The 24,671-nt window shown below is 47.2% G+C and overlaps 1 protein-coding gene across 1 annotated transcript in view; it reads right to left on the reverse strand.

Moving 5' to 3' along the window:
* ADGRL3 (adhesion G protein-coupled receptor L3) overlaps positions 1–15,662 on the reverse strand; it is a 505,316-nt gene extending 489,654 nt beyond the window's left edge. Inside the window, exon 1 of the mRNA XM_053370359.1 lies at positions 15,624–15,662. The gene's annotated coding sequence lies outside the window, so the exon portion shown is untranslated. The remainder of the gene's footprint in view (positions 1–15,623) is intronic.
* Between the last annotated feature and the right edge of the window lie 9,009 nt (positions 15,663–24,671).

Consider the following 24,671-nt stretch of genomic DNA (forward strand, 5'->3'; position numbering starts at 1 on the left):
CTCCCCCAATCCAACGCCCTCTATATGTTTTGAACTACAATTCCCATCAGCCCCCAGCCTGGATGGGGCTGTCAGGAAGAATAATCCGAAACATATTGAGGGAAACCAGGCTGCAGAATATCGCAGGAAGGGATGGTGCTGATGAAAAGGGTTGTGCCAAATCTGTCACAGAAAAGGTGGCTTTCGAAAGCCAGAGAGAAGAGGGATCCCGTACTACCTATTTACATAAAGGTAAAGGTAAAGGGACCCCTGACCATTAGGTCCAGTCGTGGGCGACTCTGGGGTTGCGGCGCTCATCTCGCTTTATTGGCCGAGGGAGGTGGCGTACAGCTTCCGGGTCATGTGGCCAGCATGACTAAGCCGCTTCTGGAGAACCAGAGCAGTGCACGGAAACGCCGTTTTCCTTCCTGCCAGAGTGGTACCTATTTATCTACTTGCACTTTGACGTGCTTTCGAACTGCTAGGTTGGCAGGAGCAGGGACCGAGCAACGGGAGCTCACCCCGTCGTGGGGATTCGAACCGCCGACCTTCTGATCGGCAAATCCTAGGCTCTGTGGTTTAACCCACAGCGCCACCCGCATCCCCACCTATTTACATACTTGGCCTCAACAGCACTTTTAAAAGGGAGTAGTCCTCATCAGCCATCTTCACAGGGGGAAGAATACTACACAGCAGAGGCAAATATATAAGAGCATGACCATAGCAGGGTTAATTAGTTAAGAAGGCTATTGAAGAGTGCAGAAGTTCAAGTTATTTGGTGCGTACTTCAGTACAAAAGGGTTTTGGAATTAATGTCTCATTTGCTGGGTGGGTGGGGAAGAGGTCTCTGACGGAACCGAGAAAAATTCTGAATCACTTTGGGACCGACAAAGCACCAGTGACACCAATGCTGGTGAGACACCGATAAAGAAAAGAAGTTAACATGGTCTTTGAAAACCCCTTCAGTTCTCCAGAGCAGGGAAATCTATTCAGAAAGATAGGGGGAGGGGGGAGCCTTTAGAATAGCTTTTGAGAGCTCGACGGGGCGGGGGGAACAGGGAACCATTGAAAAAGCTCCTCACAGGGCAAGTTATCAATGGAATGCGTTTTAGCATTCAGGATACCCACCCATGCAGAACATCAAAACTGGGCACTGATCCCTGCTCCATTCTTAAAGCTCAGGCTAACGTTCTGTTTCTGAAACACTACGGCACAGTAGCACACAACTGCCTCTGCAATTCTTTGAGACAGCAATGCAAACCAGTCCATAAGAATTGAGGTGCGAGTGTGATTTCATGGCAATGTTTTCCCTTTTTTCTGCGGCACACTGTAACGATTTTGGAACCCTTTAACGATATCAGCTGTTCCAAAGCTCTATGTGCGAAAATGGGAGCTTTCAACTTTTGCTTCATTTGTCAAGGAAAGGAGAGGTCCATGAGGGAAAGTAAAGAAAGTTGCTACTGCTTTATAGCAATTTCCCAACCCTCATCTTCGAAAGCACCGCTTCTGGACTCCTGCCATTCTCGCCTAAAGCAAAATATTCTGGAACATCTTTGTCTTTCAAGATCACAGCTTGTTTTACAACAGCCAGAACTTCACAGTGCAACTATTACCCAGTTTAAGAACACCTGAAATAATGTTCCCATTCACAGAGAGACTGCATCAAAACATTATTTCTGCAAACCATAATTTAGGAGGCAACACATGGTCAGAGCTTTCAGAACATACAGGCCATGGTTTAAAAGCTGTGTGTGTGTGTGTGTGTGTGTGTGTGTGTGTGTGTGTGTGTGTGTGTTGTAATCTTGGCACTGCTTCGTAAGCTCACATTGTCTCCTTGGTATTGATCAGTCTCTGAAGGCCAAGAGAAACGTTTGCCCATTCAGATATCATGCCAAGCCATAAACAGCACAAACCACGATTTACCAACCACTTCAAACCATAGTTTCTGGCCAAACAATAAGTGACAAACCATAGTTTGTCAATCAGTTAATCTTCCTTTATCATGGTCTGGTGTGATGTCTGAACAGAGATACTGTCTTGTTTTCCATGCTCTCACCCTTACATTTTATTTATATGTGTATTTATTTAAAATACAACTAGCCCGCTTTTCCTAACAGCTTACATTAATTAAAATAACTTCTCTAATATGTACAACAAAACAACCCAAACGTTAGCAAAACCAGAGCACATGCCACCTCAAAAAAGGGCCTTTCAAAACAAATGAGTCCTACAAAAGCACCTAATAGCAAAAATGGAAGAAGATGGAGAAAGGAGGTCACTCAATGAGAGCCAGACAACCACTGAGAAAACCCATCTCCCCATACCATCTGAATTAGCTAGCATCCTGCAAAAGAAGATGTTTGGAGCAGGGCTCTTCAGGCTGACCATAAAATGGAAGCAGACTCTGGGAGAGAGAGGTGTTCCACCAGCTTTTCAATTCCAAGATACAACCTGCATGGTGGAACCTTTTCCAACGTCCTCTCCCCTTTGCAATGCACTGCAGGCTAGTCAGAGCTTTAATGCTAGTTGTAGCCGTGGCACTGTGGGTTAAACCACAGAGCCTAGCATTTGCCAATCAGAAGGTCAGCGGTTCGAATCCCCGCAACAATGGGGTGAGCTCCCGTGGCTCGGTCCCTGCTCCTGCCAACCTAGCAGTTCGAAAGCACGTCAAAGTGCAAGTAGATAAATAGGTACCGCTCCGGCGGAAAGGTAAACGGCGTTTCTGTGCACTGCTCTGGTTCGCCAGAAGCGGCTTAATCATGCTGGCCACATGACCCGGAAGCTGTACGCCGGCTCCCTCGGCCAATAAATCGAGATGAGCACCGCAACCCCAGAGTCGGTCACGACTGGACCTAATGGTCAGGGGTCCCTTTACCTTTATCTTTAACTTCCTTAACCATTAATGAACCATTAATGAACCATTAAGAAAACAAAGGATCAAGGGACTTGAGAGGACAAATGGGTGGGGTCCCTCCCTCTAAGACTTAAATCAGGGACACGGGTGGTGCTGTGGGTTAAACCACAGAGCCTAGGCTTGCCGATCAGAAGGTTGGCGGTTCAAATCCCCGCAACGATGGGGTGAGCTCCTGTTGCTCGGTCCCTGCTCCTGCCCACCTAGCAGTTTGAAAGCACATCAAAGTGCAAGTAGATAAATAGGTACCGCTCTGGCGGGAAGGTAAATGGCATTTCCGTGCGCTGCTCTGGTTTGCCAGAAGCGGCTTAGTCATGCTGGCCACATGACCCAGAAGCTGTACACTGGCTCCCTCGGCCAATAAAGCGAGATGAGCGCCGCAACCCCAGAGTCGGTCACGACTGGACCTAATGGTCAGGGGTCCCTTTACCCTTTACCCACCACTTAGGGCATAGTATATTCCATTTTTCCTGCTCATCAGCAAAGAAAGAAGATCTTTAAAAATCAATTAAATAAATGGCAGCACCACTGGTGTGCTCCACCTCAGATTCGGTTGTTACTAACTTGGGTGCTGGTCACAACCATCTTTTCTCCATATCCTCTCACGACGAACAACCTACCCAGGTTTTCAGATCTTTATGAGAGGTCCTTCTCTCTATCCTGCCAATGCCCAAAGATCATTCATCTGAGACTGGAAAATGACTTTTTTCCAGTAACTGCACATTTAACACTTCTTTACTGACTTCTGTTGGCAAACCAAGACCTTGCATTCAAGGTCTCATCTGGACATATGCTTCCAATATGACTAGCCCAATAGGACAGCCTGGGTAGCAAAGGAGAGAGGTGGGATAGGAGGAGATCTCTACCAATGAGATAGACAGTCTAGCATTGCATAAAAATAGGAGGGATAGAATCAACCTTTGGTGCCTTCTCCAAGTTCTACCTCCGCTCAAATCACTTAGGGGGTGGAGGGGGGCTTCCTCCCCTGCAATCACGTCATCTATAAAGAAGGGGAATTGGGTTCAGACATAGCTTTTTGAGCCCAATATCCCCAGCATGGAGAAGGGAAGAGGAGAGAGGGCAAATCATTTTTAGCTCAGTTGGTAGAGCATGAGACTCTTAATTTCAGGGTTGTGGATTCGAGTTCCACATTGGGCAAAGGATTCCCGCACTGCAGGGGGTTGGCCTAGCTGACCCTTGTTGTCTCTTCCAACTCTTTGATTTCTTCCATAATTGCTTGGGAATTTCCACCCTACTTCATTCATAGGAGGGATTGGGTTTTTTGTTTTGTTTTATTTAAGCCAAAATTTATTCTCAAATGCCAGTGATTTAATTGGCACCCAGAGTAGAGACTACTGTAGCGTGCACTACAGGGGGCCATTTTGAACATAGCTTGGAAATTTCAACTAGTACAGCATGCAACAGCTCCAAGGGTTAGTGGGACATTATGAACCCCAGTGGTCAACAACACAGGAAGAAGGCTGTGTCAAATAGTTACACACACCTCCCCTGGCACCCATCTATACAGCACAAAGATCTGTAGGGAGGGGGGCTTCATAGCTGCATACTATGAGGCAGGCATCCCCAACCTCCGGCCCTCCTGATGTTTTGGACTACAATTCCCATAATCCCTGACCACTGGTCCTCTTAGCTAGGGATCATGGGAGTTGTAGTCCCAAAACATCTGGAGGGCCGCAGGTTGGGGATGCCTGCTTCACTCCCTAGAGACAGTCATGCAACACACACAGACATGGGGTGGGGACCACACACCATTGAAGTGAGACTATTCTGTGCAGCCTCAGTTGTTGAACAGGAGCACATCATCATGCCCAAATGAGGCAGTATTGCGCAAATTTCATTGGCTACCAATTTGTTTCTCGAACCAATTTAAAACGCCAGTATCAACATTTAAGCCACAAATCACTTGGCATCAGGTTATTTGAAGGATTGTCTGCACTCATAAAAATCTGAATATTAGCTTCATGGGCCTGCTATCAAGATCTATTAGACAGGCTGGCACAAGAAACGGGGCCTTTTCAGCATGGGCCCAAACCTCTGTAATCTCTTCCCCAAGGGCTATAAACCTATCTTTCAAAAGCAAACTTTTGTGTTCTGATCCACTATGTTTTTAGACTGTTGCCAATTTAGTTTGCTAATGTTCTGTGCTGGATTTTATTTTTAGCTGATGTTACTTGGTTTTCAAAAATAACCGTTGGATTGGTTTTGCAAAATGGTTGTTTAATGACGAATACAAATATAATTTAAAACAGTAACTGTTACGTTATTGTAAACCACTTTGTGAAGGCTCACTCTAGAAAGTGGGGTATAAATGGGAGAAATAAAGAAATAAGCATAGCAGCATGGCCAAATTTCCAGTAGCAGCTCAAAAGCTGGGAAGCGTTTGTGTAGTAAGAAAATGTTGTTTGTGAGAGGGGGGGTGTTAGTTATAATTATTTTATTGCCAAGAGAACTGCTCTTTTAACCTTTGATAGATGCAGCTTATTCTACCAGTTGTAAACAATACTGTCATGAATCTTTATTAAACAATAAATGCTATCTGTTCTCATTTCTGTCTTTGCAAAGGAAGTCCTGCTATGACTTGCCTAATTCCGCCTAGTGTCAAAAGCAAGGTTTAAATTCAAACTATTCAGCCTCTGTTCAGATGACTCTCCAAAATATGGTTTCGAGCATCATAAAGGAGTCAAGAGCTCATATGCTCCGTCTTCCAATCCCATAGGCAGCTTCACTTCAGTTTGCAATTGAGCACTGACATACTCTGCAGTGATGCCAAGATCAGAAAACAGTGGTTAACATTTTGCCCTCCAAAGCAGTATCTGAAGCTATGGCTGGAAATAGATGGATGGATCTGTTTAGAATGGCCATGGCTATTTTGTAGATTCCAGTGTCACAAACTAGGAAGGTAAAGGGACCCCTGATCGTTAGGTCCAGTCGTGACCAACTCTGGGGTTGCGGTGCTCATCTCACTTTATTGGCGAGGGAGCCGGCGTACAGCTTCCGGGTCATGTGGCCAGCATGACTAAGCCGCTTCTGGCAAACCAGAGCAGCGCACAGAAACGCCGTTTACCTTCCCGCTGGAGCGGTATCTATTGATCTACTTGCACTTTGACGTGCTTTCGAACTGCTAGGTTGGCAGGAGCAGGGACCGAGCAACGGGAGCTCACCCCATCACGGGGATTTGAACCGCCGACCTTCTGATCGGCAAGTCCTAGGCTCTGTGGTTTAACCCGCAGTGCCACTCGCGTCCCGTCACAAACTATGGTTGGTGCTAAATTATAAACCAGACTTTTTCAACCTCGGCCCTCCAGATGTTTTGAGACTGCAATTCCCATCATCCCTGACCACTGGCCTTGCTAGCTAGGGATCATGGGAGTTGTAGGCCAAAAACATATGGAGGGCCAAGGTTGATGAAGCCTGTTCTAAACCGATATGCATGTAGGAGGGATTCTAACAGATTGCTTATGATCTTCCAAAACCATTATTTTGTAGGATCATCTGAACTGAAGCTTAGCCATAACTCATTACTACTCTCGTGGAAATTAAGGAAATGTCACCCATTTAATGGAAGTAGATTAATCTATTAAAACTCATATGATTTAATCCATCAGTTCGGGATTCAACGTTCTGACTGCTGATTACAAGGCATGTTGTGCTAAGCAAGGGTGAAAATAATGGTTGGGAATATGAAACCTGGTGCAACAGTTGCACTAGCAGAAGCTTCTTGTGCAACAGGAAGTGTCAGGGCTACAGCAGTGTGCTGCGCTACCAGCCACAAGATCCATGCTGGCTTCCTGCACTTTTCTCTTGTGCAAGCCATCCCACTAGCACAGCTTGTACACGGCTGTGGGAATTAGTGCTACAGTGAATTCCCCCCCAATAATTCCAAAGCATGTATTCTTTGTTTCTGAAGTTGTATGTCGAAATAAGCAGCATATGTAGAATGTGTCAGGGAGAGAAAAATCATATTGGCACAGGCATTATCTCACGGATGGGAACACCTCCGTCAGTACCAGGGTTATACTTCCACGGCTAGAAGCTGTCAGGGTCACGCTCCAATAGGGGGTAGGAGTAGACTCCACAACGGGCAGGCCCAGGCACCAGAGGCATACCTAGGCTCCCTCGCAACCTTGGCAAGGAGATGTATTGGTGCCTCGCATCCCTTGCAAAGCAGCGGCCTGAGGATTGCACAGATGGGCCTGTGGGCTCCTAACTAGAGTAGAGAGGCGAGATATTTGTGTTCCTGGTACACCCCTGCCAGGGACACAACTGCCACACACTAATCCAGGCAGATCACCTGGGAGGGGATTTTATCCATTCCCATGACCATGGCATGAATTAGGCCAGAGGTTGGCAAGGTTTACCTCTCCTGGGCCGGTTCACTCCAGCGGAGACCCCTCCATGGGCTGGATCCTGAGTGCATATGAGCACACGCAATTTCCGGCGTCTGCACAGATGCGATTTCCAGCCGCGGAAGCAAGTCCCCACGCTGCACTGCGCTGGCAGGGACTTGCCGAGTGGGCGGCTCGTTTCGGGGGTGGCTCGTGGGCCGGTTAAATGACCCCCGTGGCCTGCTTGCGGCCCATGGGCCTTAGGTTGCCGACCCCTCCCCACTCATCAGCCGAGTGGCGCAGATCAGCTATGGGGAGACAGGGCTGTGCCACACTGCAAAGGGGAAGTCACCCACCTTCATCAGCTGAATTTCCTTTCCAGTAATCATCTGACACAAGGTGGGTGGGCAGATATCTTCAACTCCATTCTGGCATGTTGGATGAGGAGGTTTAAGACTCCCCATCCAGCATACCAAAGTGAAGGTGTAAATCAGGCCTTACCCACTCCACTGTGGATTGTACAAACCAGCCAAGGAGCAGGGAGGACATATTTTCACCCCTATCCTGGTTTGTGGCAGATCTGGTAAGGAAGTTTGGGGAGGGGGCTTTGCTTGAGAGGTTGAATTGGCTGGATTCGACTCATGGACTAGAATTTCCCCAAGGGATATTCCTCTTAAGCATTATTTTTTTGAATTGTTTTCACAAATATTTGTATTGAAAATAGCATTAAAAAAACAAACTGCTGTGCTTTTAATTGGGGGAGGGATCATTTTTTTTTGTCAATTAAAGGATTTTCTTTTAATCTGTCAGGTGTAGTTCTAATGGAAATTCTAATGGAAATGCATATCTATGTCCTTGTAATGCCAATACATCTGCACATTGTATGCTCACTAATCCGCTATTAATTTTAAGATCCTGATCCACCAATCAGTTAAAACACAAGTTTAAGAGCATCTTGTCCTGTTGATGTTAACAGTTTGGAATTAAGTCAATTCATTGGGTCTTTATAATTGCTTTCAAACACATCAGGATTAACATTTGTCAGCTTTCCTAGCTGAGTCCATTTCAACTGCAGACAAATACATGGCTATCATACAGATTAAGACCCTCATCTGTATTCAAATGTTTAATTGCGCTCACAGTGTAATTTAGCCCCACAAATAATAACTCAAGTAGACAAGAAAACTGTTTTAAGTATCTTGTTTTTCAGTATAGAAATTAATTAGTCTTTTGGAGGTATATATAAATGATTTATACAAAAACACAAAGATACTACAATGAAGAATCTTTCCTTAGTTCTACTACCCTTTAGATCTTTGTGTTGCTCACAAAAAGCTTTAGCGAGCTACATTTAAAAAGCAATTTTTTCAACCATCCTAGACAGTCAAGTGCCCCCTCTTACATAAGAGAAATTTAACATTTTTATTTCCTGAAGTGAAGCATTTACCCTGTTACTCAATTACTTTAGCACATTTATTAAGCACACCTTAAAGCATAATTTCAAATTGTCTTAATACTTTCTTCATAAAGCCTATTAAGCTGGATGAAGACTACTCTGAGTTGCTCACTAAGTGATATTAAAAAAACTGCACTCCACCTATAAGTACCCTGCAAATTCCAAAATCCTAGCTCTTGCCATTGTCTTGATTCCATAGTAGAACTGCCTGCTTGCCAAGTCACATTGCTCCCTCACATGTGCAAAATACAATTGCTTTTAAAAGAAAATCAATATTTCCCATTCATTCCTTAAACCATCAGCCAACATACATGGGGTTGGCCATTAGACACATGCTCAGAGGAACATCACAGAAGAGCCTGAATCAGAGCCTGAGAAAGACTCTCCAATGGCAACCTCTTTCATCAGGTATTCAAAGGCCAAGATGACAGATGGAATTCCTTGGGAATACCATTTGATTATGTGGGAAAGTCCTGTTCTAGTCTCAAATGGGCCTCCTCTTTGGTTCAATATCTCATGGAGTAACAACTTATTCCATGCTTCTACTTTTTAGATGAGACATTGGGATTCTCTTGCCTTGCCCTTACTGGAATAAAGTCACCATGACAATTTGTGGCATAGGGGCCTCTTATAACCATCTGACCACATGTGATGAGATTTTCATTACCAGGCAGCCAGAATTTAGTTTCAGAAACATGGCAGTAGTTACTTAAACTGAGTAACTGGAAGCTACAGGTGACCACATAGGTAAGGTTATCCAAGTCACAAGTTATTTACTGAAACCATGCTTCGGCAGATACAAGAAAACCAAGATTCTAAAATGGAGTGTGTACTAGAATGGCCTTGGTCTTTGACACTAACTTGAGCATGACTTATGTCATTCAGGCAGTTGTGCTTTCCGGACCCCAGGAATCTTGAGGTCAGTCACTAAGCTGGAACATGAAGCGCAGCCTCCCAGAAGACATTGTTCTGTTGACCAGTCATGGGTAGAAGGACAGGCCTCTAGCATGTTTATAGCAGGCCTAGCCATCCCATTGATGGCTTTTGAATTATGGTGCTGGAGGAGACTCTGGAGAGTCCCATGGACTGCAAGAAGATCAAACCTCTCCATTCTGAAGGAAATCAGCCCTGAGTGCTCACTGGAAGGACAGATCCTGAAGCTGAGGCTCCAAGACTTTGGCCACCTCATGAGAAGAGAAGACTCCCTGGAAAAGACCCTGATGTTGGGAAAGATGGAGGGCGCAAGGAGAAGGGGACGACAGAGGACAAAATGGTGGGACAGTGTTCTCGAAGCGACCAGCATGAGTTTGACCCAACTGCGGGAGGCAGTGGAAGACAGGAGTGCCTGGCGTGCTCTGGTCCATGGGGTCACGAAGAGTCGGACCCGACTAAACGACAACAACAAGCTATTCCAAAGGCCTTGTACCACCTGTCAGTCACCCTTCTTCACTCTGTACTTGAAGAAGCATCTGAGGGAAGTCTGAAGGCAAGAGTCCAGGTAACTCACTACCCATCCCAAAGTCCTCAACGCCACCTTAAAATGTTCATAATTTTCTGTGGTTAGAAAGGCAACACAAAAGGCCTTGAGCATTCCAAATTTTAGGTAGCAGCATAAAATCTCTCCAAGGCTGGGTGACCAAATGCTTGGGATTTTCCAAGTCATGTAATGTTGAATGTGTATGAATAAATATTTTATTATACAGACACTCTTCTTACCAGCTCTGATAGGTTACAACTGGCTTTTATAAAGCCCAAATGATCAAAATGTTAATGAAATGCAGGAGATTTATCAAAGCTAAAAATTGGCATGGAATATCTGCATGTTAATGACATACTGGCTAAATATCATACAAATTAAGAAATGGCCAATATATCACCATTTGATTTGTTACAACGTCTCATATTTGGCAAATATCTGCTGTTTACTCATATGTTAGGGGTTTTGCACCTCTATTTGAAAAACAGGAGGGGGTTTTTAGCCTCTTTAAAAGTCCCCCCCCAAAGAAATAAGTAAAACACAGGAGTCTCCCTCTTACTCTTTATGAACAACTGTGGTGTCTTTATGAAGTTATTAGCTTTAAGATTTCCCCTTTAACGAAGCAGTGCCTGGTTGCACTTTCCTGGGTTCCTGAGAAGGAAGCTGCTAGCTAGCAAGTAGACAGCAAAGATTTACCACACAATCCTAGTATGTCTTCTCAAAACTAAGTCCCACTGAGATCTGTGGCACTTACTCCCTGGAAAACATGCATAGGATTGCAACCTTAGCAGCTAGGTTAAGACACATAGTGGACTTCCAACTTCAATAGACATTTCTTCTTCTATTATTATTATTATTATTATTATTATTATTATTATTATTATTATGCCACCCACCTGACTAGGTTCCCCCAGCAACTCTGGGTGGATTCCAACAAATTAAAACACAATACGACATCAAACATTAAAAACTTCAGGTCAATTTCAGGTCAAAAGTGAGAGGTGCCCATGGCAATCAATGAACAAATCCAATACTTTAGCATATCTGATCAGGCACCGGCATGGCCAGCCACCAGACAAAAGAGAACGGCAAATAAGTACAGCTTTTCATTCCCTTTCTAACTCAGGACTCATTTCAAGCATAAAACATAATTTTAAATAAGTTTTAGAACGTTTGAAAGTACAGTGTTTCTGCATGAAAGGGCCATAGCAACAGGGACACTGCATTTTGACAGACTGCATCAGGGATGGCGAACTTCTTAGCCAAGCATGCCACAAGTTCCTTAGCACCAGACAGTGCCACTCCAGTGTGCCCAACCCTCTATGTTTGGATGCAACTTTGCCTCTGGTCTACTGAGCTGTGAAACAAGCAAGTTAATAGCACAGGAGAAACAGGTTGAGGTGCAGACTAAACCTGCTCCTGCCTAAAAGTGCCAAAAAAACTGTCGCTGCCATAATGCAGTGCCATTTATGGTACCTGTGCTATAAAGATGGCCACCTATGAAATACACAATGGGCCTATTACATAACACTTATTTTCCCCCTCACAGATATGACCTACTATTAAGTGATTGCAGAAACTGCAACAAGGATACATGATATCACTAAAGGACTGTTTCCAACATTATCACGTTGAGAAAGGAAGTTAAACTAGAAGTCTGAGCAGTTCAAAGGAGCACAAGGAAATATTCTGAAAACAAGATACAGACATCTCTTCTCCAGGCCTACTGACAACAATTGCAGCAACCAATGACTTCAGCAAGAGCAACCCAACAGCAGCAACAACAGACTTGCCTCTATAAAATGACTGGTTCCCATACAATATGTTGTGTGAAATTGTGTGCACACGTATTCTGTAATTATGTGACAACTCCCTCCCCAAGCAATGAGACCCTCTGTCACTTCTATCTGCCTCAGTAAATTAGCAGATCTACAAAAATTCAAGAGCTTTGTAAGTAGAGCTATTGTATTTCCAAAGAAAATCACTTATTCCCAGGTACAGGTAGATTTACAGAGCACAAAACCTTTGTCAGAAACTGCAATTACCCTGCAGAGATTCACCTGCTACAAAGCACTGAAGAACAAAGATAAAGAGATAAAAAATTGGTACACCTTCCCCTTTTCCCCCCAAACAACCTCTGTGGCAGTTCCCTCGAACAGAAATAGGGGTGTAGTGAGGGAATATAGGGGTGCAGCTCCAGGACCTTCCCCCCAACCAGAGCAGGAGTTGTGGTAACATCTGCTAGAGTACCAGAGTAAATGATAGACGCTCCTTACAGTAGGAAGTGCATCAGCTGATAATGAGGCTTTCATGTTTATTTGTGACAGATTAGCATAAGATAAGTCAGAAAATGAGGAAAACAATCAAGCAGAGGATGTAGACATCTGTCCTTTTCTTTTAAGGGGTCCCTACTTCACACTAACCGTTGAAATGGTAGCATTTCTCTGCAAGAAAAGGCTGCATTTCAGCTGGCTGAAGATCTCTCTGTGTTGTACAAGTTAAACCTATACATTCGGAGGGAAGAACCACCGAGTTCTGTGGAATTTACGCCCAGGTAATTATGCCTAGGATTGTATTATTAGGTTAGGTGGTATAATTATTATTATTATTAATTGCTTAATACAAAAACAGTCTCTAAGCAACTTGGAAAAATAATAAAAAATACAGAGTTAAAAATAGCAATCAATACATTAACAACTTCAAGAATCTCATCAGCAACAGTAAAACAGCAGCAGCATATCAGCATTGATATCCCGTTACAATGCACCAAATGCCTGAGGAAAGTGGATGATCTTAACTTGTTGCCAAAAAGTTGTTAAAACCGGTGCCAAGCAGGCCTCACTTGGGTATGCTATGCCATCTACTCCTCCTATTTGATGTGCATGCATAATATGATGGATCAACACAACTACCAGCAATTGTTGACTCTCCTGGGGGAATGGCAACCGAGGAGGGGGAGTTGTCACAATGAGCTCATGCACTTCCAAATTTACCATGACACCACTGAACAGGAAATCAATTCCACTGTAATACCTTGCTTGCCGTTCAGAATCTAAAGAGAACCAGAGCCATAACTATCAGTATTTACACCTAAGCACATCTCAACTTCAAGGAGGGGTTTGTTTGTGGCTGTTAGTGCAACCGGTTCCACGTCACCAATATCCATTATGTGACTGAGGTCTGGGCTGCATCCTGCTAGTGGGCTCCACTACAAACACCAACTCCAAAGGCTACACACACATAACAGGGACAGAAAGTCTGTACATTATAATTCTTTGTCCCTATACAGTGCAACACCTGATAGGCATCATCTTGATGACATCATGGCCTGTGGAACATGCAAGCACTATGAGATACAGCCTGTTAAGAAACAAAGGACGTGGATCAAATCTCATTTTTTCCAGACACCCTGAATGTACTTCCAGGGTGGATTTCCTATTACTCAGTAGAGAAATGCCACTCTGTGACCCCGCAGAGTTAGAAACATCAGAATGCAACCTCACAAAAAAGCTGACTTCTGCTTCAGATCATCATTATCTCAGATGGCTTTGTAGGCAAAACCCATTTGAGCGGTGCTAAATTGCCCACATTTTCAGATGAAATGTCACACATCTTTATAAACTGAAGTATGAGAGCTCTTTCAGTTTTTTAAAACACAATTAATTTTAATTAGCAGGAATTAGTAGGCCAGGGTTTTCTCTCTCTTTTTTAATTAAAAAACACCAAAAAGTGCCACACAATGGCACTCTGATGTTCATAAATGATCTGCATTTGTGCAGTCACCTCTTCCTCCTTTTAACAGGATGCAACACAATAGAGTTCCTTTGAGTATGCTAAGCTAAATAAAGGAATAACGTTCATAACAAACAACAAAACAGCAGCAGCTGAAGCCACAGGAGAGGGATTGCATCACCTCAGTGATAGTAACACAGTGGATACAGAAATGTGAGAACAGTTCGCTTGCCTTAAGAAAACATAACGGGTTTGAAACACAGTGCCTACAACTCTCTTTTATAATCAGTCTTTGGCCCCGAAAAATGGCCTTTCTTGCTTGGCTTCCATCTGAAGAAGCAATCTGTGGTAAAGGGCAGAGAGACACCTACATGCACACCTGATGGAGCACTTTGCGAAAGGCTTCTCTAACAAGAACTACAATATTTCCGCCCTTTACACACCCAAACATCTGTAAGTGTCACTCGGCCGGCCTCTGGCCATCCTTTCAAAGCAGCTAATTGCAGGAAAGGGCACAAAGTATGGAGGGCAAGGATGCCAGCCGGTCTCCCCGGCTCAGTATCAGCGCCAGCAGATCTCCTCTGTGGGACATGGATGCCCTGACGGTTACAGCCAGAGGCTTGGCTCACCTTCCACCAATCCACATTTGTCCCCGTTAACAAACCCCGCAGAGAGGAATTGCGTGAAGCACCCCAACCCTGAGACAGGGTCTTTGCAACTGGAGAGTGGGGGGGGGATCTAAACATCTGGGCCAAAGCATCCTTATGGCGGAAAGGAAAAAGAAGAAGCCGTTGCTATTGGCGACATTGAACTCCCGCCTGCTAATGAGAACAAAATGCCAGGTAGGGCCAAGACTTAGGGCGCTGCAAGGCGGGCTCCATTAGCAGCCTTTGAAGGAGCGGGGGGGGGGCGGGAGAGGGGGGGCTGCCTCTTGAAAGCAGGGACCCTCGTGGCCCAAATGGCCCAGCAAACCAAGCCGAGGGAAGGCTGCACCCCCAGGCAAGATCCCCATCCATCCATCCATCCTTCCGTTGAGCAAAGGGGAGGGAAGGACACCTCCCCTTTGCATCCATGGAGCGCTTTTTCCTTGTCCTCCCCTCTCCCCCCCCCCAATACTAACCGGAGAAGGGGGGGGGAGGAAGCCTAATTTCCTCTCCATCCTCCTCCCCGCTTCAAAAGATGGAACCGCTCAACGTACCTGCTACCCAAAGATGGGGGGGGGGTAGCGACAGCGAGATGCCATCCTCTTTCCGTGGCATGGCCGCCCTCCCCCCCACCCCACCCGTAGCACACAACGGTGTCTCCCCCCCCCCCCCCGCCGCGCGGCCGCGATCCTTCAACCCTGCAAGCCGGAGCCTCGGCGTTACCTGCCGCCAGCGAGGACCAGGCTGCTGCCGCTGCCGCCGCTGCTTCTTCTTCTGCTGCCGCTGCTGCAGCGCAAGGGGGGCGCCCCTCGCTCAGCCCGCGCATCCCTCGCCCGCCGCCGCCGCCGCCGCCGCCGGCTCCCCCTCCTCGCCTCGCTCAGCGCCGCCGCCGCCGCCGCGGATGCCGCCCAGACCCCCCAGCGCCCAGGGCCATTTCCCGGGGAGGCTCCTCTGGCACATGCCCCGCGCGGGAGGAGGAGGAGGAGGAGGAGGAGGCTCCGGAAGGCTCCCTCCCGCCCCGGGAGGCGCAACGCGCAACGCGCACCCGCGGGAGAGAAGGGAGAAAGGCTGGGCTCACCTTGGCGCTGCGTCCGGAGAAGCGAGTCCCCAGAAGAAGCCGCCGCCGCCGCCAGCACCGGGAGAGAGGCCGCTGGCCGCCCGGCGGGCCGTGCTTCCTTCCTCGGCCGGGCTCCCCGCCGCCGCCACCGCCAGCCTTGCGCCCCAGCGCGCGCGCGCCCCCCCCCCCCCGCCGCAGCTGCGGCTGCGCTCCGCTCACTGCTCGCGGGAGGAGCAGCCGCCGCCGCAGCGCCGACGCCGCCACCGACGCCCGGCCCGGCACGGGCAGCCTCCGCACCCCGACGCCGCCGACGCCGCCGCCGCCATCCCCTCGGCCCAGCCCCAGGCGCGGCTGCTTCTGGCGACTGGAAGCGGGGAGAGCTCCGAGGGGCCGCGCCCCGAAACCACCACCACCCTCCGAGCGAGAGGCGGCCGGGGGGCGGGCGAGGGTCTCCCGGCGGAAGGGGGCGCCGCTGGCTCCGGCTCTCGGCGCAAGTCTCAGCCGAGGCGGCGGGCGAGGAGGGAGCGCGGCTGGAAGCCCCCGGACCCGGAGAGGAGGAGAAGCGCACGGAAAGCCCGGATCTGGAGCGCCTCGGAGCGCGGGCTCCACCTACAGCCCGAGGAGAGGAGGGGGCGGGGAGGCGCCCAGGGGAGGGGGCTTCGGCCGGCTTGGCTGCCTCGCAAAGAGGGCGGGGGGGGGGCAGTGGCGTAGCGTGGGGGTGCAGGGGGGCCGGCCGCACCGGGCGCAACATCTGGGGGTTAGGGTTAGGGGGCGCAAATTACTTGCCTTGCCCCGGGTGCTGACAATCCACGCTACGCCACTGCGGGGGGGGGGGGGGGCTCCTGCTGAGCCTTTGGGGAGGGTCTCGCTCGGGAGCCCCCAGCCCTATTTGACCAGCTTGGACCCCTCGGCCCCGGACGTTTTCTCTCCAGTTCCGTCCAAGCTTCCTTTCCCATTCCCTCCCCCCAACATGACGTTCTCCCCTCTTCTCTGGGTGCCTCTATTCTGCTCCTTGGGGACCTCACTGCTCTTAGGGGGAGCCGGCGCACCCCCTTCTCCCCCTTCGCTTTTTCCATTTCCATGAGCCCTACAGTTGCCAGGGCAATCCAGAGCAGAAGCTCTCCAACTCCGATACAGTGGTACCTCGGGTTACAGACGCTTCAGGTTACGGACTCCGCTAACCCAGAAATAGTGCTTCAGGTTAAGCACTTTGCTTCAGGATGAGAACAGAAAACGGGCTCCGGCGGCAGCAGGAGGCCCCATTAGCTAAAGTGGTGCTTCAGGTTAAGAACAGTTTCAGGTTAAGAACGGACATCCAGAACGAATTAAGTTCTTAACCCGAGGTACCACTGTACATCACCCTGCCAGTTTATCCATCATTTCTTTGTATTTATATTCCACTTTTTCTCCAAGGAGCTCAAGGCGGTGTACATCATTCCCCCCCCCCATTTAATCTCCGCAACAACCCTGTGAGGCAGGTTAGACAGGCAGCGACTGACCCCCAAGGCCCCCCAGGGAGCTTCATGGCTGAGTGGGAGTTTGGACTCTCCTCTCCCATATCCTAGTCCAAGGGCCAGCAAACTTTTTCAGCAGGGGGCCGGTCCACTGTCCCGCAGAGCTTGTGGGGGGCCGGACTATATTTTGGAAAAATAAATAAATGCACAAATTCCTATGACCCACAAATAACCCAGAGATGCATTTTAAATAAAAGGACACATTCTACTCATGTAAAAACACGCTGATTCCCGGACCGTCTTCAGGCTGGACTGAGAAGGCAGTTGAGCCGGATCTGGTCCCCGGACTTTAGTTTGCCTACCCATGTCCTAGTCTGACACTCTAACCATTACACCACATGTGCTCCTGTCATACACAGGTCTGCTGAAAGTCATTAATATGTTAATATGTGGCCTGTGTTTGATTAATTCCCCCACCCAAGAATGGAGATGCAGGCCAGATTGACCAGGGCTGGATTTATCAACCAAGCTAATGAGAGATGCTGTTGTTGTTGTTGTTTAGTCGTGTCCGACTCTTCGTGACCCCCTGGACCAGAGCACGCCAGGCACTCCTGTCTTCCACTGCCTCCCACAGTTTGGTCAAACTCATGCTGGTAGCTTCGAGAACACTGTCCCACCATCTTGTCCTCTGTCGTCCCCTTCTCCTTGCGCCCTCCATCTTGCCCAACATCAGGGTCTTTTCCAGGGAGTCTTCTCTTCTCATGAGGTGGCCAAAGTATTGGAGCCTCAGCTTCAGGATCTGTCCTTCCAGTGAGCACTCAGGGCTGATTTCCTTCAGAATGGATAGGTTGGATCTTCTTGCAGTCCGTGGGACTCTCAAGAGTTTCCTCCAGCACCATCCTGCTAGAAGGACTCTAATTTTCACAACATGGCACAGGTGCCACGTCAACTTATTTTTGTCTAAAAGTGATTACTTGGAGAATCTTAATTATATTTGATCCTTTACAGACCCACATGTGTGGGTTAGCACAAAAGCAAAACTGCTTGTGCCTGTTTAAAAAACAAAACAAAACTCGGAGCTCACACATGAAGAGCCCCAGTAGCCGAGTTAAAATCTCATCTTTAGGCAGATTTAGTGGAGCATAGGAATAGGTGTTTTTTTTTAACGTTTTCCAGCTCCTTAAGAAAGCTGGCCCCCTTTCCCCCTGTTTCAATAAAAGAGCCCACAGTGAGGTAAGTTTAAAATGATTTACTCACAGCAGCTAGTCTCAGACTTGCATTTTCCTTAGGAGGAACAATAAAATGCTGGTAAATGTTCTTAGTTGAAAGATATACAGCAAGGCAGCCTCAGATACATATCTGAGGCCGAAAGCTAATTTAAGGCATATCTGCCTCCATCCTGTGCAGTGTGAGAGGGAAAGGAACAGGAAACAAGCCTTACTTCCTCTCTTTGGAGAAGAGGGCATCTGACATCACAGAGCCTGCTATAGTAATTTAAAACTGTGGCCAACTCATTTACATACTAACTAGCATTGTTAGGTTTGCTGCCAATATCCCACAAAAAGTTTACTAGCTAAAGAGGTCTTTTCAGTGGCCTAAGATCCATTTTTTCATGATGTGGTAGTGGTTTTGATGAGGCCAATGGTGAAGGGAATAAGAGTTTATTCAGTGACGAAGTGGCCAAGACTTCTATGAGTTTTCAAGTGGATCATGAAAAAGATTTGATTTGATTGATATTTTGGTCTTTTCAGACCTACTTCTCATCTTTGACAAGTCTTCCCCAGAGACTCCTGTACCATGTTGACACATTTTCCCCTCCTCATTCTGTTTTCTTCTCCTCCTTCACACTTAACTCCTTTCTCCTTCTGTTACCCACGCTTTCCCACTTCTAAAAATAGGCAAACAACTTAAAAGAAAATGGAAGCAGCATCAGTGCTGTGACTCGCAGTATGTCGGGGTACATCTTAGTTGTGGGCCATGAGTTACGTTGGTTGACCAACTTTCATGGATCATTTCTATAGTGCATAACTAGAGAACTATCCTCGAAAGTGACTGACTGCTAGCTAACCAATGGAATTCACTTCCACAAGATGTCCTGAATGTGGTGGCCACCAACTTGGAGGGCTTCAAAAGGGGACAGGACAAATTTATGGAGGGTATGTCCATCTGTGGCTTTCTAGTTGCAGTGGTTATGTTACAGATAGTATAAGAGGCAGAAGAAGCCACTGAAAACATAATACTGGACTCAATAGCCCTCTTGGTCTGATTTTTTGTTTTTAAGGTCAGGCTAGAGTTCTTGCCATACAATCAGCTCTGGAGAACCATGTACTCTCATTGTTGTTGTCGTTGAGTCGTTTAGTCATGTCCGACTCCTCATGACCCCATGGACCAGAGCACACCAGGCACTCCTGTCTTCCACTGCCTCCCGCAGTTTGGTCAAGTTAGTAGCTTCGAGAACACTGTCCAACCATCTCATCCTCTGTCGTCCCCTTCTCCTTGTGCCCTCCATCTTTCCCAACATCAGGGTCTTTTCCAGGGAGTCTTCTCATGAGGTGGCCAAAGTCTTGGAGCCTCAGCGTCAGGATCTGTCCTTCCAGTGAGCACTCAGGGCTGATTTCCTTAAGAATGGATAGGTCTGATCTTCTTGCAGTCCATGGGACTCTCAAGAGTCTCCTCCAGCAGCAGAATTCAAAAGCATCCATTCTTTGGCAATCAGCCTTCTTGATGGTCCAGCTCTCACTTCCATACATCACTACTGGGAAAACCAGAGCTTTAACTATAACTTTGTTGGCAAGGTGATGTCTCTGCTTTTTAAGATGCTGTCTGAAGCAGCAATTACAGTTGCAAAATGAAGGCAGGTTTACAACTAGTATCTAAGTTACAAAAGTACAAAATATATATGTACTCTCATTAAAGGTACCCCTGCCCGTACGGGCCAGTCGTGTCCGACTCTGGGGTTGCACGCCCATCTCGCTTAAGAGGCCGGGGGCCAACGCTGTCCGAAGACACTTCCGGGTCACGTGGCCAGCGTGACAAGCTGCATCTGGCGAGCCAGAGCCGCACACGGAAACGCTGTTTACCTTCCCACTAGTAAGCGGTCCCTATTTATCTACTTGCACCCGGGGGTGCTTTCAAACTGCTAGGTTGGCAGGCGCTGGGACCGAGCAGCGGGAGCGCACCCCGCCGCGGGGATTTGAACCGCCGACCATGCGATCAGCAAGTCCTAGGCGCTGAGGTTTTACCCACAGCGCCACCCACGTACTCTCATTGCATCCCTCCAAATGCACAACTCCCTCACTGTTTACTGTGGTATCTTTCTTTCCTCTCCCTCTGACTGTGCCCTTCCTGCACAAAGTTCATACGTATTCGTGACTAGGCTATAGGGAGCTGTTGAAATATGGGTCTTTGGGCCATATCCAAGCTCTGTCACGAGCACACACTCAGCTGCAAATAGGGATATATCTTGGAACTTCGCAGATCAGAGGGATAAATCTGGAAATTCATGATCAGAGGCAATATGTTTGTGAGCATCAGTTTCTGGAAGCCACAGGAGGAGAGTGTGCTCTTGAGCTCAGCTCCTGCTTGCAGGTTTCCCAAAGGCAGCTGGTCGGCCACTGTGAGGACAGGATGCTGCCCTTTAGATGGGCCATTGGTTCACAGCAGGCTCTTCTTCAGAAGCACAGGTCCTTGCATGATAGTCACAGCACCGTCTCTCACAGCCATGTTCCTTTCTGGAGAGGCGGAAGGGAATGGAGAGAGAGGTTCTGCTTCTCCAAGGCTGCCTGGTGAACTTGCTGTAGAGGTGAAATTCGACCCATGAACAACTTGATTTGTAGCTGTGGCTTGTAGCTACCCTGTGACATAGTGCTGTGCTGAAACCTTTTCCTCCAGTTTATTGGGGGGAGGGGAGAGAGTTTTCTTCCTCTGTGAAAGAGGCTTCTATTTGTCTGCCTCATTTACAGGGTACTTAAGAAGTCCTGTTCATGCCGAGTTGATCATGGGCGGTGTGTCTTTATTTCCATTTTTGCCAGCGCACCTCAATCTTGCCCCACTGCCTCCACTTGTCTTAAACTGCAGGAAGTCCAGAGGGACTGTCTACCAAGCATCTGAAATAGATGTGCTCACTCAATTTGTTTTTAGGGGAAGTTCGTCTTTTACCTTTAGAAATGTCTTCCTGTACTGATTTCTTTAAAAAATAAAATATTTCCACTTAAATAAAGTAACAGTGAACAGGAACCCGGTAGGCAGTCTTCCCACCTTTTTAGATTTAAGGAAAGTTTAAGGATGCCATGAAGTTTTCAGGAAGCATTAGGCACCCAGAAAGGCGACAGAGTGCAGATCACCTTCTGTTTCAACTTCTAAGTGCCTGCTGGATGCTTTCCCAGGCAACAAAGAATTCTTCTTTCCACAGTAGTTTCATTTTTTTTAATGGTATGGTTTTATATATAATTGCCGTGAACTGCTCTGATATTTTTTATGAATAGGGGTATATAAATGTTTTTTTATAAATAAATAAGATAAATGCAACAGAAACCTCACACAACACTGATGAGGATTTCACTGAAATCTCCGCTCGCCTATGATAATTTAAATTTCTTTTCTGTTTATAGAGAGAAATATTCATCCCTGCACAACTGATAAGGCAACACCATTTATCAAATGATAGCGTTGCCTGCACAAGCTCGCTAAAGGCCTCTGAAGGCAACAAAAAAATGGGGGCTCTGTTTCTGACATGTTGGCCCCATAGGCTACACCGGAGTCAACCATTGTGATGTGAAAAGCAATCCCACAAAAATTCAAGGCAGCTGTCATGGACTGGCTGAATGCCAAGGGGTGGTGGGAGGCACCATCTAGAGCAGTGTTCCCCAACCTTGGGCCTCCAGCTGTTTTTGGACTACAATTCCCATCATCCTTGACCACTGGTCTTGCTAGCGAGGGATGATGGGAGTTGTAGTCCAAAAACAGCTGGAGGCCCAAGGTTGGGGAACACTGATCTAGAGAACCCTTTCCCCCAGGGGAAGAAAGCTCAGAGCCAGGGGCTTGTTGGTGGCACAACAATGAGTAGTTAAGAGGGAGAAGAAGGGGTAGACTGGGAGGAGGAAGCTGAAGAGGTAGCAGGGTTTAGTGAACAGCAATAGGCTGTGGTGGAGAGCAGTCCAACATCAGGGGCAGAGGCAGAAGTGGAGGCAGGCTGCTGAAGAAGCCAGGGCGTCTGCCCCTCCTGCTGTGACCAGCTCCCCTCGCCCCTGGTCTCCCAGAACACACAGAAAAATGAAGAAGGCAGAACAATGAGAGGCAAGACAAGGAAGGTTTAGGCTGCTGAGGAAGGAGCCTTAGAGAACGACGGACCTTCAGTCCTCACAACTGCCTCATTGGAGCAAGACCTACTGGGAAGAGGTGATGTGATCACTAGGCCTGGGCTGTGTTGGTTTCTTTGAATAAAGTGTTAATTTCACTGGCACTGGATGTTTTATTGCTGACCTGTGCCTGACTCCGGTTCCTGACAGCAGCCTTACAAGGAATGGCCACCCCCTGCACTCCAACATAGCTGTGCTGTCAGCTCTTTAACTCTTGATGACTGAAGGTCAAACTAGTTGTGATGTTGATTGCATAATTGGTCCTTCCGTGCTTGTTTGTCCCCTACTAAAGAGCAGCCACCAGGGGAAGTGGTCTTGTTTGGATTGGGACCGTATTGTCAGCAGTTGGCGGCTTTAAGCTTTGTCCCACCACCACTGTGGTCTTGATCCAAATAGCCCCTCATAACTGCTAATTTCAGCTTCCCTCATGAGGCAAATAGCAGTTGTGAGAGGCAATCTGGATTGGAACCACATTTGGGAGCAAATGGCTTTTTAAAAAAACCTCCCCCCACCTCATTATTCCGTTGTGATAGTATCATTCCATACATTAAAAACAACAGCTATCTATACGATAGGATAACAGATCTATAAAAACACCACCACCATGAAGTGGTACAAAGTGCAGAGGGACAGTAGAAACAAAATATCAAAACAAAACCTCAGTCAAAGGTAATGTATTTGGCAAATGTAATTGGCAAATTATTTACAATTGCAAATACATCTGCAATACACATTTAAAAAATCTAAAGTGTGTTGGCACTGATGAGCAATGTAACCATGCTCACTAAAACTGGCCTGTTTTAACAGGAAAAAGGCTCACTGGGTTGGCCTGTCATCTTGCGCACTACCAGGCTACCTGAATGGCAGTTGTCGGGGAACTGCCATCGGCTCAGTGGGGAGAGGGGGGAAAGCCGGATGGATTACAGAGAGCCCCCGAAGATCGTGGGAAGCAGCACCTCCTCAGCAGAGGAGAGTAACCACGCCTCCAGTGGAGAGGAGCTTCAGGCCTCGGAGGAGGCGAGGCTGTGCCAGGACACCTTGCCTGAGCAAAGCGGGGAGGAGAGAGGTCCTCCGTTACCCACGCCCTCCCTGCATAGTAGGCTTCCGCGCCGAGAGGCGAGGCACAAACTGGGCATCAAGAAACTACTCTGCTGGGGAAGGTTTAAGGACCGCCCACTCTCAGATTCTGCCAGTGAATAAGCAAGCCACGGAACAGAGGCGCTCTGCATGGTGAAGGGTTTTTGGCACCAATAATGAGGCTTTACAGCCGACCAGGGAGGCATTTGCCTGATTGCTCTCGAGTAACCCCCGGATATCCTTACAGCAGTCATGGTCATTTTTGTGCATTCACAATCCATTCCATATTTCAAGGAAGGTGGAACTGAGAAACCTCTGTGGTCTTTCTGGAGCTATTTTTTTGGCAGCGTCTTTTCACGCTTGTGACACACAACTGCCTAGGATGAACAGACTGACCCTTCCTTGAGAAGTAGGCTCAGACTAGAGAAGACAATTGTTCCTTGACTACTCTGTAGTATGATTTCTGTAGTTATCCCCCAAACATGTCCAAGTACCTTTCCTCTTTTTTTGTAAAGCTATTTTTATTGAAGCTTGAAAAATGAGGGGGGGAATAATATACAGAAATCAACATCAAATATCAAGCATTTTTAACATGAAAACAAAAAGAAAGGAAAATACTTCTGATTCTATCAGCATTAAAAAACTTATGCAAAACTCTTACACCCTAATACATTCACCTCTTCTGCTTTCCATAAATCAAGCTTTTTTTCAGTCTTCAAACCCAAATATCACAAGCTCATTTTCCTTTTTGTGCAAAAAGTCCATCAGGGGTTTGCAATCATTAAGGGGTTCCCCATAATTTCTTCATACTATGTCATATCCTGGGCAGGAAATATATTTAAAGTCAGGCTTTGTTTTTTTTCTCTCTTCCGCATACAATAATTCATTTTTATTAGCCCATGCTTTTTAAAAACAAAAAACAAAACCTATACAAAATTTAGTATACTATTCAACAGTTTTACTAAAGCATACAGCCTTTAAGGTGTTTAGGATAATTGAAACACATTTCCTTATTCCGGGCTTTGTTGGATTGCACAGTCCAATTCCGTCAGGAAAGGAGCAGTACAGGAGGCACTGGCCAGCTCTTGGCTTGCAAAGAAGACCTCAGTGCAACCCTCTGGAACCTGAACCACACTCCACACAAATTACTGAACCGCTTTTAGAGCAGAGATCATTGTTCC

The sequence above is a fragment of the Podarcis raffonei genome, chromosome 17 (assembly GCF_027172205.1).
Source record: "Podarcis raffonei isolate rPodRaf1 chromosome 17, rPodRaf1.pri, whole genome shotgun sequence".
Classification (NCBI taxonomy): Eukaryota; Metazoa; Chordata; class Lepidosauria; order Squamata; family Lacertidae; genus Podarcis; species Podarcis raffonei.